This window comes from Anguilla rostrata, chromosome 10 (assembly GCF_018555375.3).
Source record: "Anguilla rostrata isolate EN2019 chromosome 10, ASM1855537v3, whole genome shotgun sequence".
Lineage (NCBI taxonomy): Eukaryota > Metazoa > Chordata > Actinopteri > Anguilliformes > Anguillidae > Anguilla > Anguilla rostrata.
Genome location: NC_057942.1, coordinates 24,689,051 through 24,704,989, shown reverse-complemented (window position 1 = coordinate 24,704,989; position 15,939 = coordinate 24,689,051). Strand labels below are relative to the sequence as shown.

Below are 15,939 nucleotides of genomic sequence, written 5' to 3'. Positions count from 1 at the left end.
TAAGTGCATTTCAAAAAATCCTAAATGGCAGAAAATCCAATATGGTGGACTTTATGGTCCTTGAGGAAAACTTGTTCATCATAAGGAGAGGGTACAGCACATTTTGTGACTCTAGGGCAAACAGGTCACTGAGGCTGGGCTGGTGTCATGGGCACCGCACCTATGGTGGACAAAAAAAGGCAAAATTAAAAATAAATAAAGGAATAAATAAATAAATAAAATCCATATAAATGCAAGAAAAAATAAAAGTAGCCTAAATGAATGTACACGGAAATAAATTAATAAATATAATCTGCATTTATATCCATTTGTATTTATCTCGTTTCATTCATTTTTGTATATATTTCCATAATTATTTCTTCATCCATCCATCCATTCTCTAACAGCTTAGTCCAGATCAGGGTTGTGATGGCAAAGCGGCAAGCAGAGAAGCCCAGTCGTCCCTCTCCCCAGCTACTTCCGCTAACTCATCCTGATGGATCCCAAGGCGATCCCAGTCTACCAACGGGTCTTTGGGTTGCCCACCAGGACATGCACTGACCAGCTTCTGACCACAACTTCTAGCTGCCACTAGCACAATAGAGGTTTTGAACAGTGCCCATTCAGGCTCCATGTCCCCAACCTCCTCCGGGATATGGGAAAAGCTCTCTTGAAGGTGAGAATTGAAATCCTTCTGGACGGATTCTTCTGCCAGGCGTTCCCAGCCCACTCACTACATTCTTGGGCCTACCTGGTCTGTCTGGCAGCTTCCCAGTTTCTTTCGTCTGTGCAGATGAAGCCCGAATCTACACTGTTCCTCCCCCCAGCCCCACGGGCATTGTACCCTACCCATACCATGAACCTTGTAGGTGGTGGGCCCACATGGTTGTCCCACGTAGTCTTTTTGGGCTGGGCCTGGCCGAGATATGTGGGCTGCCCGGCTACCAGGCGCATGCCTGTGGACACCACCCCTAGGCCTGGCTCCAGGGATGGGTCCCGGTAACGTTATTCCAGGCAGGGTAAACTGCACATTGTAATTGTTTACCATGAGAGAGGGGTCTGTTGGATCATGTTCTTCTGGGTCCTAACCCCAAACCTGTTTGCCTTGGGAAACCCTACCGGGTGATATATAAGCCCCCGAAGACATAGCTCTGGGGATCATAAAACCTTGCAAGCCCTTTCCCCATGACAAGGCCACGATCCAGGAAGGATTTATTTCTTAATTAATTTAGTTCTGTACATATTTATTTCTGTATGAGGGGTCTGTCAATCGAAGTATGGTATTGTGTCACCTTTTTCATATTGGTTGATTGATACCAGAGTGTATAGATCAACTGTACATGCCTTAGCTTAAAACCTGGTTGCTTTTACTATGTTTACGTTGGGCAGAGCAGGGCAAACTATAAGACAGATTTTTTAGGTGGTCTAAATTTCATCTGTCTAAATGTCAATTTCAGTGTGAAATATAGTTTAGAAGCTTCTAAATGTAAGATGAGGTAGCACTGGAGTTTTACACTGTTTGAAGGTAGGGTTGGGTCGGTTTCCGGTTTTGCCGGTCCGGTCCGGTGTACGAGCTTAAACCGGTTTGATTTTATGCGAACCGACTGAACCGGCATTTGTCATTATGAGACAACTGGCAAATTAAAAAGCAGCCTACATCAGCAACCTGTGCCGACGGCGCTAAATCAAACTTGTATTGCATTAGTAGTAAACAATATGACAACGTGATTAACATACAATGTTCCGCTTTCTATTTGCATGTTTATTTCACAAATGGATTGTTCAAGACAATAAATGACCCCTAAATCCTGAAAGGTAAATCTTTACATGTAAAAATAGTAAGACTGCATATTAATAAAGCTAGGACACAGAGTTGGTTGTTTCCACTCATAGTTTGGTTGCAGGAGCACTGAATGTCTGAGTTGAGCAATCTCAGGACACTGGCGTTGCGACCATGAGGAGACTTGCGCGAAGGGGTAAATCTAGTTCATCTAAAAAAAAAAAAAAAAGATAAACCTCTTGTGTTAATGGGACTACAGGACATGATGACAAAAAATGTTTAAAATCATTGTACAACCTAGCCTGTCTTATCCACAGTAAACAATTTCCAAGATAAATAAATTATTTTATTAAAAGACTCACCCACCCTACTTACAGTTTTGGGTCTTAAAAATTATCTTGTACTTTCACTTGAAAAAATGCACATGGGTTACGGTTATCCTGGACAGGTAATTTAGAGTTTCCAATTAGCCTACTTGCATGTCTTTAGACTGTAGGGGGAAACCAGTGTACTTGGAGGAAACCCACACAGAAACAGGGAGAACATGCAAACTACACAGAAAGGCCCAGGCTGGGATTCAAACCCAGAACCTTCTTGCTATGAGTCGACAGTGTTACCCACTGCACCACCGTGCCACCCGTACCTTAAAATTTCACTGCCAGAATAGCTAACGGTTAAGCCACGGCATGTTCGGCCATTCCTCGTTAACTCCTAAAGTCAGAAATTTCTGAGTATACCACCAGGAAGTTGCATTCGAATGGCAAAGTCAAACATGGGAGTGGTAAACTCGGGCATGTTCCATGATAACATATCCAGTTGTTACATATCACTGACCTCACCTTGCTGGCCAATAGCAACGATGTACCAAGTTAATGGTAAATAGCCTATATCCATAACTAATTTATTTATCTATCATATTCATTTAAGCAGAGTTTCCAAGTTTGGTGAGGGCAGGAGATTTAATCTTTTTTCAGGTGGTTGTCATTTTGGTATGCCGCTAATGTCAAGACATTGCATGGCTTCCATTATTTACGTCTTGAAGTGGGCAATCTCCAGCTTCTTGACATCTCAGCGTGATAAACGTGACTTACCAGTTGTTGATGACCACCCTAATACACAGATCTTGTATATACAATGTGCTATTTTTTACAAGTTGACAAAACCGACCGAATGCAGCATCATAATGATAAACACTTGACATTGGACAACCACATACATATTTTCCAGCAATCACTGCATATCAGAAAAATAACACTAATAGCCTATCAAAGAAATTACCACAAATAATTAAGCTGAACAGTTTAAACAATAGCCCAAATTACCTGGAACGTTTAGTCCCAGGAACTACTTTTCAAGGAACTAAAAGGTTCCTTCAGCCCATTGTTGTCTGTGTTTCCACCGTGGTCTAAAGACCCGCGAAGATTAGGCAAATTAGTCCACTGACGTATGTAAGTGACGTCGTCGTGGGTCCATCTGTCCTAACGATTTCTTCTGTAACCCCATAATACCACTGGAATGCATTATTTTCCAATAACCAGGAGAGCCGGAGGGGTTTATTCCACTTATATACAACGGGTTACCAACAATGACTATATATGGTTACTTTAGTATTTATTGATTTTTATCGACTTAATCACCTGAAATTGAAATATTCTTCCGCGGCCGTTTGGGCATATTATTTTACCATTGTCAAGCAAAACTCTCGTTGGCAGTTCGACTTGGACCGTTGTTATGCAACAAACAGGATACAACAGGCCAATATACAGATTGTAACTGTTTTATATATCCTCTCAAACACATTCATTATGTTTTTATGCGAACATTCACTTTCATGTCTTGACATCCAAGATGACAGAATGCAATTACCTTCTACAAATAACTGGTAACAACAGCAGAAAACATGCACACGTCGTAAACAATTTGCTGTTGAATTGATTACTTCGACTCTCATCGTCATTTCCATATAGGCTAATCGCAAAATGACAAGAATAAATAGAATAACAACTCGGACTAGCGTGAAAATTTAAATTAATATTGCAGTGGTACAGCCACCGTTTGCTTCCCTTGAAAGTTATTGCTAGCGGAGCAGCGAAGTGTGCTCTCCAGATGCGAACCATGCACCCAATAAAGTCCATGTCTAGTCTTCTGGCTCTTTTTGTGGAATTGAAGAATCGCAGAGTGAAATTATGACAGTCTGAAAAAGCAAAAGGGACGATTACTAGAATTAACCTGTTATTTTACCCTGACAGAAAGTGCGGAAGGTGATTTCTAGTTTGCTTTTACTGTATCCCCAATGTAAATTAGGCAGAGCTACCGCATACCTCACATAACTGTGTCAAATGTTTTGAGTCAATTATAACGGACTAACAAAGAAAATCCGGAAGAAAATATTCAGCAACCGAATTAAACCGTTTGAATGTTTTGGTACGTAATATGCTGTCCCAGCATGAATGCTTAACATTTTATAAAACAAATACGAAAGTAAGAAAAGAACAGAAGAGCACACATTATAATCCTCAATCTTAATTTCTCATCTGTTCCAAGACGTTGGCAGGCTATAACCAAGGCTACTGTGCCGCATTACATAGAAGTTTGAGTTATTATTATGAAAATAAATTGGTTTGCGGCCGCAGATTTTTTTAAATGGCGGTTGAAATAAAATATTGTGAGTAGTCGACCAATCAGAAATATTCAGCGCTTGCGCCCCACCCCAAAACTTCCGGCACTTTTGGAAAGTACTACCCCCGAGCAGGGACTTTTTTGGGGGTAAAATAAAGTCCCTGGAACTTAATTTAGACCTGTGATGGAAACGCGGCTAATATGTTTTCTGTAGAAGGCTATATAAGCGAAGTTTGACATGATCACATCCTATTGTACAAAGAAAGCATAATAACTATGATTGAATAGAGTTCGCTTATAGAATTATATATAAAAACAGATGGTGCTTAACATAGACAAGCATATGTTTTTTCCGATATTTAACGAGTGTCAAAAATACAAGGGCCCAAGCAAGAACAGAGTGTTTTATGTAAATGGACTGCATTTATATAGCGCTTTTATCCAAAGCGTTTTACAATTGATGCCTCTCATTCGCCAGAGCAGTTAGTGGTTAGGTGTCTTGCTCAAGGACACTTCGACACGCCCAGGGCAGGGTTTGAACCGGCAACCCTCCGACTGCCAGACAATCGGTCTTACCTCCTGAGCTATGTCGCCCCTCCTGAGCTATGTAGGGCTCTCTGCGAGAGGACCACCCCACCCCAAGACCATGGGTCCCAGTACAGCTGAACTTCCTGTACTAACTGTATTGCCCATAACTCCGCCACTGCGTTCAAGGGGTCCCTGGTCAGACTTGATATGCAATGACTATATAAAGATTTGGGATAATATTATATTTTATTATATTAAGTTATAAACCTTTTTAACTTTTGATGGCGGTTCCCATGGGTGCCTTTGAGTATGGGTGAGGGTCCCTAAAAAGACTTTCCCTAGAAAATCTATTCACACCATGGGTTTGAATAGACTTTCAAACCCATGGTGTGAAAGTCTATTAAATTCAGCAGTTCAGGATATTACATTTCAGTACTTAAGTAATATTCATAAAATATGAATAAAATGCTGTGAAAATTGAGGAATGGTATTTACGAGAAATACATGTTGTGAACCTGATGGTGTCTCGCTAGACCAACAAGCTGCTTAATAATAAATGTAACATTAAAGTTTGTTTATCCTTCTGGGAAAGGTTTATGTTGGAGCCCAACTGCCTAGCAAGTCAAGAAGCCACAATATTGCTGCCAGCTGTTCAGAAGGCTGGTCATTCATGGATTGTGGTACTTTGTGGGATTCCTGTGGTGGTTTCTGGGATAGCACCTTGGCCAAGAAGTTATCACTGGATTTCTCTTCATCAAGGGGTAGTTTTCTGGGCTGATTTGAGCAGCCTTACTGTGCTGTATTTTTTCATTTGGGCATTTCTGTTTTTCTAGTATTGTTTTGCCTCTTTGTTTGTATAAATCAATAATACAATTATACAAGACTAAATAATTATATAAGATTGATTTGGATTTCAATGTGAATTTAGCTCGGACCACAATTTGGAATAAAAATATCTTCTATGAATTTGCACATAGGCCCATGTCCAGGTACATGTACCTATACATTTCACATCAATTCCAAATCAAATTCCTATTTTGGTGTGTTTCTTCGTGTTGCATCACACGCTTGGGTCCCTTCAACATGGTCACTTTTTGTAGATTTACACCTTCTATTCAGTACTGTTCAATTCAGTCACATGAAAAACACAAGGAAGCTTTGTACTAGATTGCCCTGCAAAAAGAACCTGGTTTGATCATATTTCCTTTGATTCATAATCTAATGAGAAAATAAGTACTTCCCTCTGATGTTTGCTCATGCAGAAAAACCACTTTGTTAACCCAGAGCTGATACGTTTTCTAATTATATGCAATGAACAGGGATGAATTGAAAATAAATAACTAACGTATCCATATACAATCTTGGGCAATAAAATTAATTATGATGTAAATTATCCCATGCAACCTTTTGAAAAGGTACACTGTAAAAAAAAAAAAAAAAAAAAAAAAAAACCTCACAGCTGTGATTGCCAGAGCTTGACTGTGAAAGATAAGGTGACAACATTCGAAAGATTAAGTTCAGGAAATTGGGTTCCCATAGACCTGCAGTTTGTTTACAGTAAATTGCATGAACTGTAACATCGAAAAATCAACATCAGTGTTTCAGCATAATACTGTAAAAAACTTTTTTACATTTTACAATTTCCATGAAAGATACAGTTTTAACTTCAGTAAATTATGGTATTTTCTAGCAAAGATCCACTATGGTTGTCAGAAATATCACATTGTAACAAACTCAGCAGGGAGCAGGCAGGAATCAAACTCAGCCTTGCCTGGGTGAGAGGCAGCTACCCGAACCACTGCACTAAAGATGAATTCACCATTACCAGAGCAGCTAACCAGCATACTGCGCAGATCACTACACTACTCTCCAAAGAACACAGAATGTACCTCACGCTCGCACTCCACTCACAAGTTGCAACCAGCTGAGGACACTGCCCTCACCAGCATACACCAACAATGGACTCAAGGCAGAGACCAGGCAGATCAGGGAAAACACTTATTACACACTTTTATTGTATGCATAATGTAAGCTTGACCCTAACAGTGGAGAATGTCTGAAGGCCAAAACTCCGTGCACAACATTCTATCAATGGTTAGGCACTGGGCCGCAGTCAGTGGGATGGGTCTTAGGCCTAGGGGATGTCCGTAAGGGCTCAGTTGGCAGGCTCAATACTGAACATTTTCAGATTAAATTATAATGCTGAGAACTGTGGTACACGTCATGTGGTGCAGGCCACAGGAACCCCGCCCCTCCCTGTCATCAGCCACCACTCTGCTCAACTTCACCGTTGTCTCACTGGCCCAGCCTGCAGCAGCATGGACAGGGCTGAGTGTCACCACCTCCACTCCACACTCAGACCTGGACAGCATTGCAGGGCCTATCATTCAATAATGCAATCAGGCCGCCATCAGCATACCAGTGCTTGTTCCAAACTGGTTTCCCCTTGCCTGAGTAGCTGACCCTATATACAGTGCCTTTCAAAAAGTATTCAGAGCCCTTCATTTTTTCCACATTTTATGATGTTAGTCTTATTATAAAATGGACTTAATTCATTTTTATTCTCATCAATCTACACACAATATCCCATAATGACAAAGGTGCCTTTTGGCAAACTCCAACCAGGCTGTCATGTGCCTTTTACTGAGCAGTGGCTTCCGAAACAGGATGCACCCGAGCTAAATTTTGAGTGTCATAGCAAAGGGTCTGAATACTTATGTAAATGTGATATTTCAGTTTTTTATTTTTAATAAATTTGCAAAACAAAAACCTGTTTTCCTTTAATCCTGATTAAATATACCGTTATTGATTATATTGTTCATCAACATGAGATAATGTTTTCTGCAAAAATACCACAATCAAGGATTCAATGTATATTTGTTAAAATGAATCGTAAAGCAGTTTCTGACAGAAAAAAAATTAAATTTACCTTCTCTACGCGTAGGCTACTCAATCTGTTCATTCAAAATTCCACAAAATTTAGTGCCTAATTGTCAATTAGACAATGTATTCATTTTATTATCTGTTATATTAACAAGGCTAAATGAAAGCCTTGTTGAAGCCTTGAAAGCCTAAATAAATGCACAATTAAAATTCAATAAATTGTTTTTATTGTAAATAGGCTACAGGCAATGCACTCATCCAATAAGCAAAGTACTAGGCTAGGCTTAAATAAATTTCAAATTACATGCAAACCAACTTTCTATTAACTTCTGGAACACTTTATAGCCTGCCTGCAACAGCAATTTATATCCGTATATGCTGCTGACGCTGAATGCCCACAAAGATTATAGGACCATGAAATGAAATTGTTAAAAATAACAATGTTTAATTAACACCCAATTAATACATTACTTTGCATTGTTCTGTTTTCATGCATTTATCTCCAACTGAACAAAACTTCAAATTAAGGACTAAAGATTAGAGTCATGCCCATTGAATCCTTATGTACTGTTGTGGTGAAATATAATTAAATATACAATACTGAAACAATGATCAATACTGGTTTATATCATTGAACTGACAATGAAGGGTATAAAATAAGCCTAAATAAGACACTCATCCTTTTGTATTAAATCATCACATCTCTCAATGTATGCATTCCATGTTCCTTATACAATTGCTTTGTTAAATACTCACACACAATCTAATGAAATTGGTTCTTAATGATTACAGCATTGATTTGCATTGCCACTGGGAGAGCCTTTTCAAAATCTGTATAACAAAGAGGCATTGATCATAAATCTAGAAACCACTAAAATACTTCAGAACAACGCACAATATGAGATGCCAGATACAAACTCCTGATATGATTATTCACTATTAGGCCTTTTTTTCCTCAGCAGGCTATTTCAGTCATTACAGTATCTTAAAGAATCAAATGTGGTTTTAATTAGTTAGATGCTACTGTAGACATTAAAGTAAATCTCACTTTAACTACTTTACACACATGCCAAATCTGGCTAATCCTTGCCCATTTAGGGGTACCCTATTTAAACCTTTATAACTCCAGATTAAATTAGATTATATTCATAATTTAGGAAGAAATAAAGTGCCAAAAGAGCGTAAGAGCGTCTGCCAAACGCCTGTAATGTAATGTATAGAGACAGAGCACAACGCATCATACTCTGAAAACCACGCCCACCGGAGGGGAAAACAATCGGCGCCACAATATGCAACCGAGGGCTGAAATGCTAACAAAATGTCTGTAGCTAGCTAAAAACATTAGATTTAAGCATGTCAAAGGATTATTTTAGCACCCTATGTCTACCTACATTAGTCTAGCTCTAGCTTGCTACTGTCTGCCACAGCATTTCCACAATCTGGGGATGCAACCGCCATTCCCCGTAAAGTGGGTTTCCCCTTGACAACAGATCTGCGCCCGTGTTTAGAATGCCTGGAACACGGGTCGCGCGTATTGACAGAACGTGACGGCTGCTCCAGACCAGCAGTCTTTGGGCTAGACAGTGGAGCTGGAGGGAGCGCATGCCACCTTGCCGACTGACACATGCAACCGCAGTCGTGTTGTCGCAGTGGATTAGCACATGATGTCCCCTTAGACGGGGGATAAAATATCTGAGAGCTATCCAAATGCTTAGTAGCTACAGATAATTGGTGTGAGCTGAGCGTAGCTGGATTGGCCAGGTCTGTGAGCATGTGAGCTGGAAATGCTACTGCTTTGAAATTTTACTATTTGGATTTTGTTCTGCTGAAAACGTTTATCTTGAGACTGTCTTCTATCTTTTGAGTTGTACCTACCAAAATCAAGAGTGTGAGGGAACGCTAGCTGACGTTAGCTAGCTGGGGAGACATGGACAAATTTTTGCTGAAGAGAAAAGATCCTGTCTCTGATCAACATCAACTGTCAACATCCGAAGGGGACGCACGCTCAACATCAAAAACAACCGAGCCTCCTGAAAAGCGAAAGAGAGCAGCGAGGAAATGCCAGGAGGAATACCTGAAATATGGATTTACATTTGCAGAACAGGGTGGAGTAGAAGTGCCACAGTGTGTCATATGTACAGCTCGCCTCTCGAACGAATGCATGAAACCGTCAAAGCTACTCAGACACCTGGAAACGAACTACAGCAGTTTGAAAAATAAACCTTTGGATTATTTCAAGGAGAGTTTAAAGGTTTTCAAAGGTCAGCAGTCTTTAATAAGACAGACATTGAAGGTGAGTTCCAACGCCCTTAAAGCCTTTTCAAGTAGCACTACGAGTTGCGCAAGTAAAAAGCACACTCTGTTGCAGAGCCTTTAATACTGCTGTCTGTCCTTGACATTTGCAAAACGATGTTTGGAGCAGAATATGGGGACAAACTCAAATGCATTCCTTTGTCTGACAACTCAAAATCCCGCAGAATTGATGAAATCGCATCTGATGTCAAAATTCAGCTGATCGAAAAACTTAAGTCCACTGAATTTGCAATACAATTGGATGAATCAACAGATATCGCCAACGTCGCACAGTTAATCGCTTTCTTGCGTTTCATTGATGATGGCGAGATATCGGAAGAATTTTTATTTTGCAAACAGCTGACCGGTCGCACTACCGGTGTTGATGTTTTCAAAGTAATTGATGACTTTTTCAGAGACAATGATATATCCTGGACAAAATGTGTAGCTTTGTGCACTGATGGAGCGATGGTGCATGTAAAGCAAGCTGCCCCCGAAATAATGTGGACACACTGTGCTGCATCGGGAAAACCTTGCCGCTAAAGAGTTATGTCCTGAACTCAGCAATGTACTTGGAACAGTCAAGGTTGTTAACTTTATTTAAAAAAAAAGGGCATTGAACACACATCTTTTTGCATCTCTGTGCGAGGAAATGGGCGACCAGCACAGCGCTCTTTTATTTCATTCAGAAGCAAGGTTGCTTTTGCGAGGAGCTGTGTTAACACGAGTACTTGAATTGTGTTCAGCAATACATTAATTTTTGGTTTCCCAAAACCCACTCGAATGGGCCAGCTGTTTTGAAGACAATGTCATGTTGTCAAAACTAGCATATCTCACAGATCTCTTATCTGAATTAAACAAGCTGAATTAATCGATGCAGGGGCGCAATGCAAATGTCATTCAGTTGCATATGACAAGCTCAAGGGATTTGTGAAAAAAGTCAAGAGATGACAGTCGCGAGTGGCAGAAGGGAACATTTCCATGTTTTCCTCGTTGGAAGAGATCGCCCAAAACAATGCAATCACATGACTTGTGAAGTCCATCATCTGCGCTCACTTGAAAGGAATTGAAAAACAGTTTGAAAAGTACTTTCAGGAGTCAGAGTATTGGCATCGTGACAGAACGTGGATTCAGTTTCCATTCGCAGAGAATGCAACACATGGCTAAAGTTTATCTAGCATTGAAGAGGACCAGCTAATTGAACTGTTCAGTGATAGCATTCACAAGAACAGTTACCAGACAAAAACTCGCACACAATTCTGGACTGGTTGCCAGGTTGAATTCCCTGATCTCACCTCAAAGGCAATGAAACGCCTTTTGCCCTTTGCCACCACTTACAGTATTTGTGTGAAAGTGCATTCTAATCCCTCACCTATTTAAAAAAAATAGGTACCGGTCACGACTACAACCAGAGAATGACCCGAGACTTAGCTTATCCACAATCTCCCCAAGGATAGATCAGCTGAGTGACTCCCACCAGGGTCAGGTTTCCCATTAAACTTAAGTAATGTTGCGTTGATTTTTAATATTAATGAATCATTAATAATTGTTCATCTTTTCTTTCAATGACAGTGTTTAAGTAGATTGAACGACAGATTAAAATCCCCAATACACAAACAAATTTCATTTATTATTGAGGGGGTCCCTGGTTTCTCCTTTCGTCTCCACAGGGGTCCCTGGTCGAAAAAATGTTGAAAACCCTTGCTCTAATCAAATAGCTTTTCAGTAGCGAAGCTCTTTTAGTGATCAAGTAGTGCGGTAGCGTCCACACAAGCTACATTTTCCCAAGCATTTCTGAAGCTCAAGCGCAGCGGAGCTTTCTGCTGCGGTCTGAAATAAAACTGCTAAGGATCAGTAAATGACGCCATCGCCATACATGGACCTGTAGCCTATGTGTAGCCAACAGAAGCACTTCTGTATGACGGTGACATCACGTACCAATCCTTGGGCTGATGCCTGGAATACTTGGAACTGTACTTCCCGCTAGGGTTTTCAACACACTTGTCCCTGGTTACGGTTATAGCCTACACTTCGTTGTACATCGCTCTAGATAAGAACATCTGCCAAATGCTTGTAATGTAATGTAACATATAGGAGGGAAGAGGTGGGGAAAAAATGAGGGAACAGAGGAAAAGTTGAAAAGTTCATATTACTCTGAAATATGACTTGCATTGGCAGTAAGGTGCATGATTGTCCATGGATGTTAGAATTAAGTGTGCCTTGATACTTGAATAAGACAAAATTGTAGAATTTTATTTCTTTTGTAGGGGATCCACCCAACTAAAATGGCCCCCTTGGAATGAAGTTGGTTCAATGTAAAAAAAATAAATAAATAAATAAAAGCTTTGATGTAGTAAACTACTTTTTCCATGTTGCTGTAGCTTGCTACATTTCCCTGGGGGGTAGCTTCAGTGTAGTGAAGCTTCATTTAATGTAGAGTAACTGGTAGCTTAGCTCACTACACTTTCCAAGTAGCTTCGCCAACACTGATTATAACCAAGCGGCCAAAACCAGACTTCGTTTTTGAAGCTCATTTCCTGGTGTTGTAGTTCCTGGTTGCTCACTAGCGCCACTACGGATGGCTCCAGTATAGGTGTTTTCATATCCGGTTTCCATGTAAGTCTACGGTACAAATGAGATCAAAATACAAAGTCAATAATTTTTTCTCACAAGAACAAATAATCATAATAGGTGTATTTTATTCGTCTTATGACTGTCCATGGGTCGATTTCATGATTTATTGCGTCATTTGGGCACAGTGCCAATATTTGTTCTGGACCAATGAGGTACAGCTTGCGTCACTTCCGGATTACTGCGGAGGACTGAGCTACAGAAGGGGCTACAGTCTATGGTCACGGTCCGCCTGTGCTAAGTCTGAAAATACAGGCATCCCATTTCGTGGTGATTTAATTATGGCGTGTGCTATTTACAGCTGCACTAGACGACCATAAAATAATCCTCCTCTTAAGTTTTTCGGTAGCCGAGTCATTATTACTGTTTCCTTTAGCCTACTTAACCAAATAATTACTTGGCAGAAAGCGTAGTCAGCTTGCTATATTTGATAGTCCAGTAGTAGCCTATGCTACAACAGTTCGCAACTTCGGCTACCAAGCCATTTGGCTAGCTAGCTAACCTTAACCGGCAAACATTCAATCTGCCAGACGTGTTTGACGGCTTGTCAGTCGTGTACATTCCGTAAATGTCTACCTGGGCCATGCTTCACGCATGTGACAAAGCTAGGCTACTATAATCCCGATTTTGGGATAAACACTTTTTCAGTTTCACGAAGCGAAGTCTCAAGGTTCATTTGCTGAATATACAACACACGATGAAATCACACACAGAATTTAACGAAATTAACCATCTTGGCATTTAGAAAGGATCATGTTTTTAGCATTTAAGAGACCGACAAGCTAGGCATTTAAGACCGTGGTTCTCAGAATCGGTTCTGGGGGCTCCTTGCGTCTATTGGCTTTTCTCCATTGGTTTTGATGATTTACAAGAAAAAAATAATAGCCTAATATAATAATAATTAGAAATTCGATGTAGGCTACATCATTTTTGTCTTCATGCACCAGGTGGAAAACTTGCTGTACAAAGTGCGTTGTCATATTTACACGCCTGCAGATCAGCTATTAAAATACTTGGTAGATTTGTTAATTATTATTCGATAGAAAGTGATTTGCGAACGATCGGTCAGCTAGCGTCACCCAGCAAGTGAACACCACAAACGGCGATGGAGTAGCTAGTAGCAGTTACTGGCTCATTAACTGACTGTGGCGAAAACCTATGACGATAACTTGCTCGGTTAACAGCAGATCTACCAGACAGTTATACGAAAATTAGCCTAGTCAAATCACCAGTAGCCTACACGTCTCTGATTGATTGACCATCAATGTTATTCCCCTGTGGTTCATATTGCTAATTCGTGAGCTAACCACGGATAGCCTACCTAGCTCACTGGCAAGCTGATATGCTAGCTAAGCATATTCGTTTTGCTGAGAAACATGAATTGAAGATAACTGAACATAGCCTAATTGTATTTTTAATGTCATACATATAACGTGATTACATGACACAGTACAGTCACAGATGGAAATTAAACTCCGTAAACATCTGATAATATATTTTAAAACGTAACGGCAGACAGTCAACTAGCCTCGTTCAGGTTGATGGGCTTTTCCGCACCGGACTGTCAATCAAATTCTAAAAATCTCAAGACCGCTTAACTCTATGGTTTTGGCTCCAAATCGAGAAAATGGCCGCGCCCGCCATTGAGCTTCAAAATGTGTTTTAGAGACCCACGTAGAGTCAATGGGTGACGTCACAGTAGCTTTGTCCATATTTTTTACAGTCTCTGATTATAACACATGAAAAAATACTGACTAACATTATAGCTTATGTAGCAGGAAGAAGTGCTTTAAACTCAATTAACTTATTCAGCTATAAGTGCTTCGAGTCCATTTATATTAACACAGAAGTTAGTCACCAACATGAAACATGTTCAGGGTTTAACCAAACAAATGCGGCGCTGGCTATTTTTAATGTGGCGTTTGCTTGCCGTTTGCTTAGCATAGGTAAACATAACACACCTTCTGCTGAACACATGTACCAATATTTAAACCGTGGCAGCTCATATGAACAACTTCGTTTACGTATTTCATTAATTGAGCATGAATTTAACTTGGCGCCGCTAACCGGAGCTAGTCTCCTTCACATCAAAGAGCGAACGTGTTAACAAGCTAAAAGCAAACTCACTCACCAAGAATGAAAGAATAAGAAAACAGTAAGGCGCACTCCCGGTAGCTCAACTGAGGGCATAAACCTTCCTACAATTAATGTGTAGCCAATTATATCATATTCTGATAAAACTATGAACTTATTTGAACACAATCTACTCACGGAATGTTTTCTGCCTTTTCAGTCTCACTCCCCAGCTGATCATGCAGTGCACGTATGCTAGAAGTGTCACTCAAAATCAATTAAAGGCGGGACTACTTTATTTTTCACTTATGATAAGCTAAGTGAGAGCTCCTGACCTCACTCTTTTTAAAGTCTTTTTTATGTCCCCCTCAATGTTGAGAGAGCATTGAATTGTGCCCCCATTAATTTAGTTATTTAAATATCATTATATCGTAGAAAACAGAATATAGCTATACGTTAAGGTTCAGAAGCAGCATGTTGCAGGTGTGTGTGTGTTGGGGAGGGGAGGGGAGGGGAGCTCTCAGAGACTAAAAAATATGGACAAAGCTACTGTGACGTCACCCACTGACTCTCCATGCGTCTCGAAACCACGGCTGCGTACGAAGTCAAAAAAATTACGTCCTTTGTCTTTTCCTAACCACTTTTCCTTGACCTCGATGGAAAACGTCACAAGGTTAAGGAAAGATGTGAAGGAGAATTCAAAAGGAAAAGACAACCGGGGTGCTAAGAGAATCCGACTGCTCTTACACTAATAGGCTACGTAATTATGCAACGGCGGGTGTTATTGATATGGGTCTGCCGTGGTGAAACTACAGTGTTCCTAAGATGGACTACTAAAAGCGCATCTTAGATACTTCGCCCCGTATGTTCTTACCGTGTTGTTTCATGCAGGCTATATAAACGTGGACAACCCGGTGAAAAATATAACTTTATTACCAAGGTTGGAATAGAAATAAAAAAAGGAATATTGGCTACCAGTCACAAAAGTGAAACTAAATGGTTGTCACATTGAGAATGGTTGCACACGCTCACCCTCCTGTCCACTCATATTTATCGACATGAACCCCAATTAGTATGATTGTATGAAAATAATTGTTAAATTTATGCAAGATAGGTAGAACATGTTAGGACTACAAATTTACTACTGCACATAT

The 15,939-nt window shown here is 40.2% G+C and overlaps 1 protein-coding gene across 4 annotated transcripts in view; it reads right to left on the bottom strand.

Annotated features, from left to right (window-relative positions):
• Window positions 1-15,461, bottom strand: part of LOC135233787 (myopalladin) — a 269,112-nt gene extending 253,651 nt beyond the window's left edge. For 2 of the 4 annotated variants that reach the window (XM_064297678.1, XM_064297677.1), the window contains exon 1: window positions 14,984-15,459. The gene's annotated coding sequence lies outside the window, so the exon portion shown is untranslated. Of the gene's footprint in view, window positions 1-14,983 lie in introns of all 4 variants that reach the window. The other 2 variants (XM_064297674.1, XM_064297676.1) reach the window with 2 other exon arrangements.
• Between the last annotated feature and the right edge of the window lie 478 nt (window positions 15,462-15,939).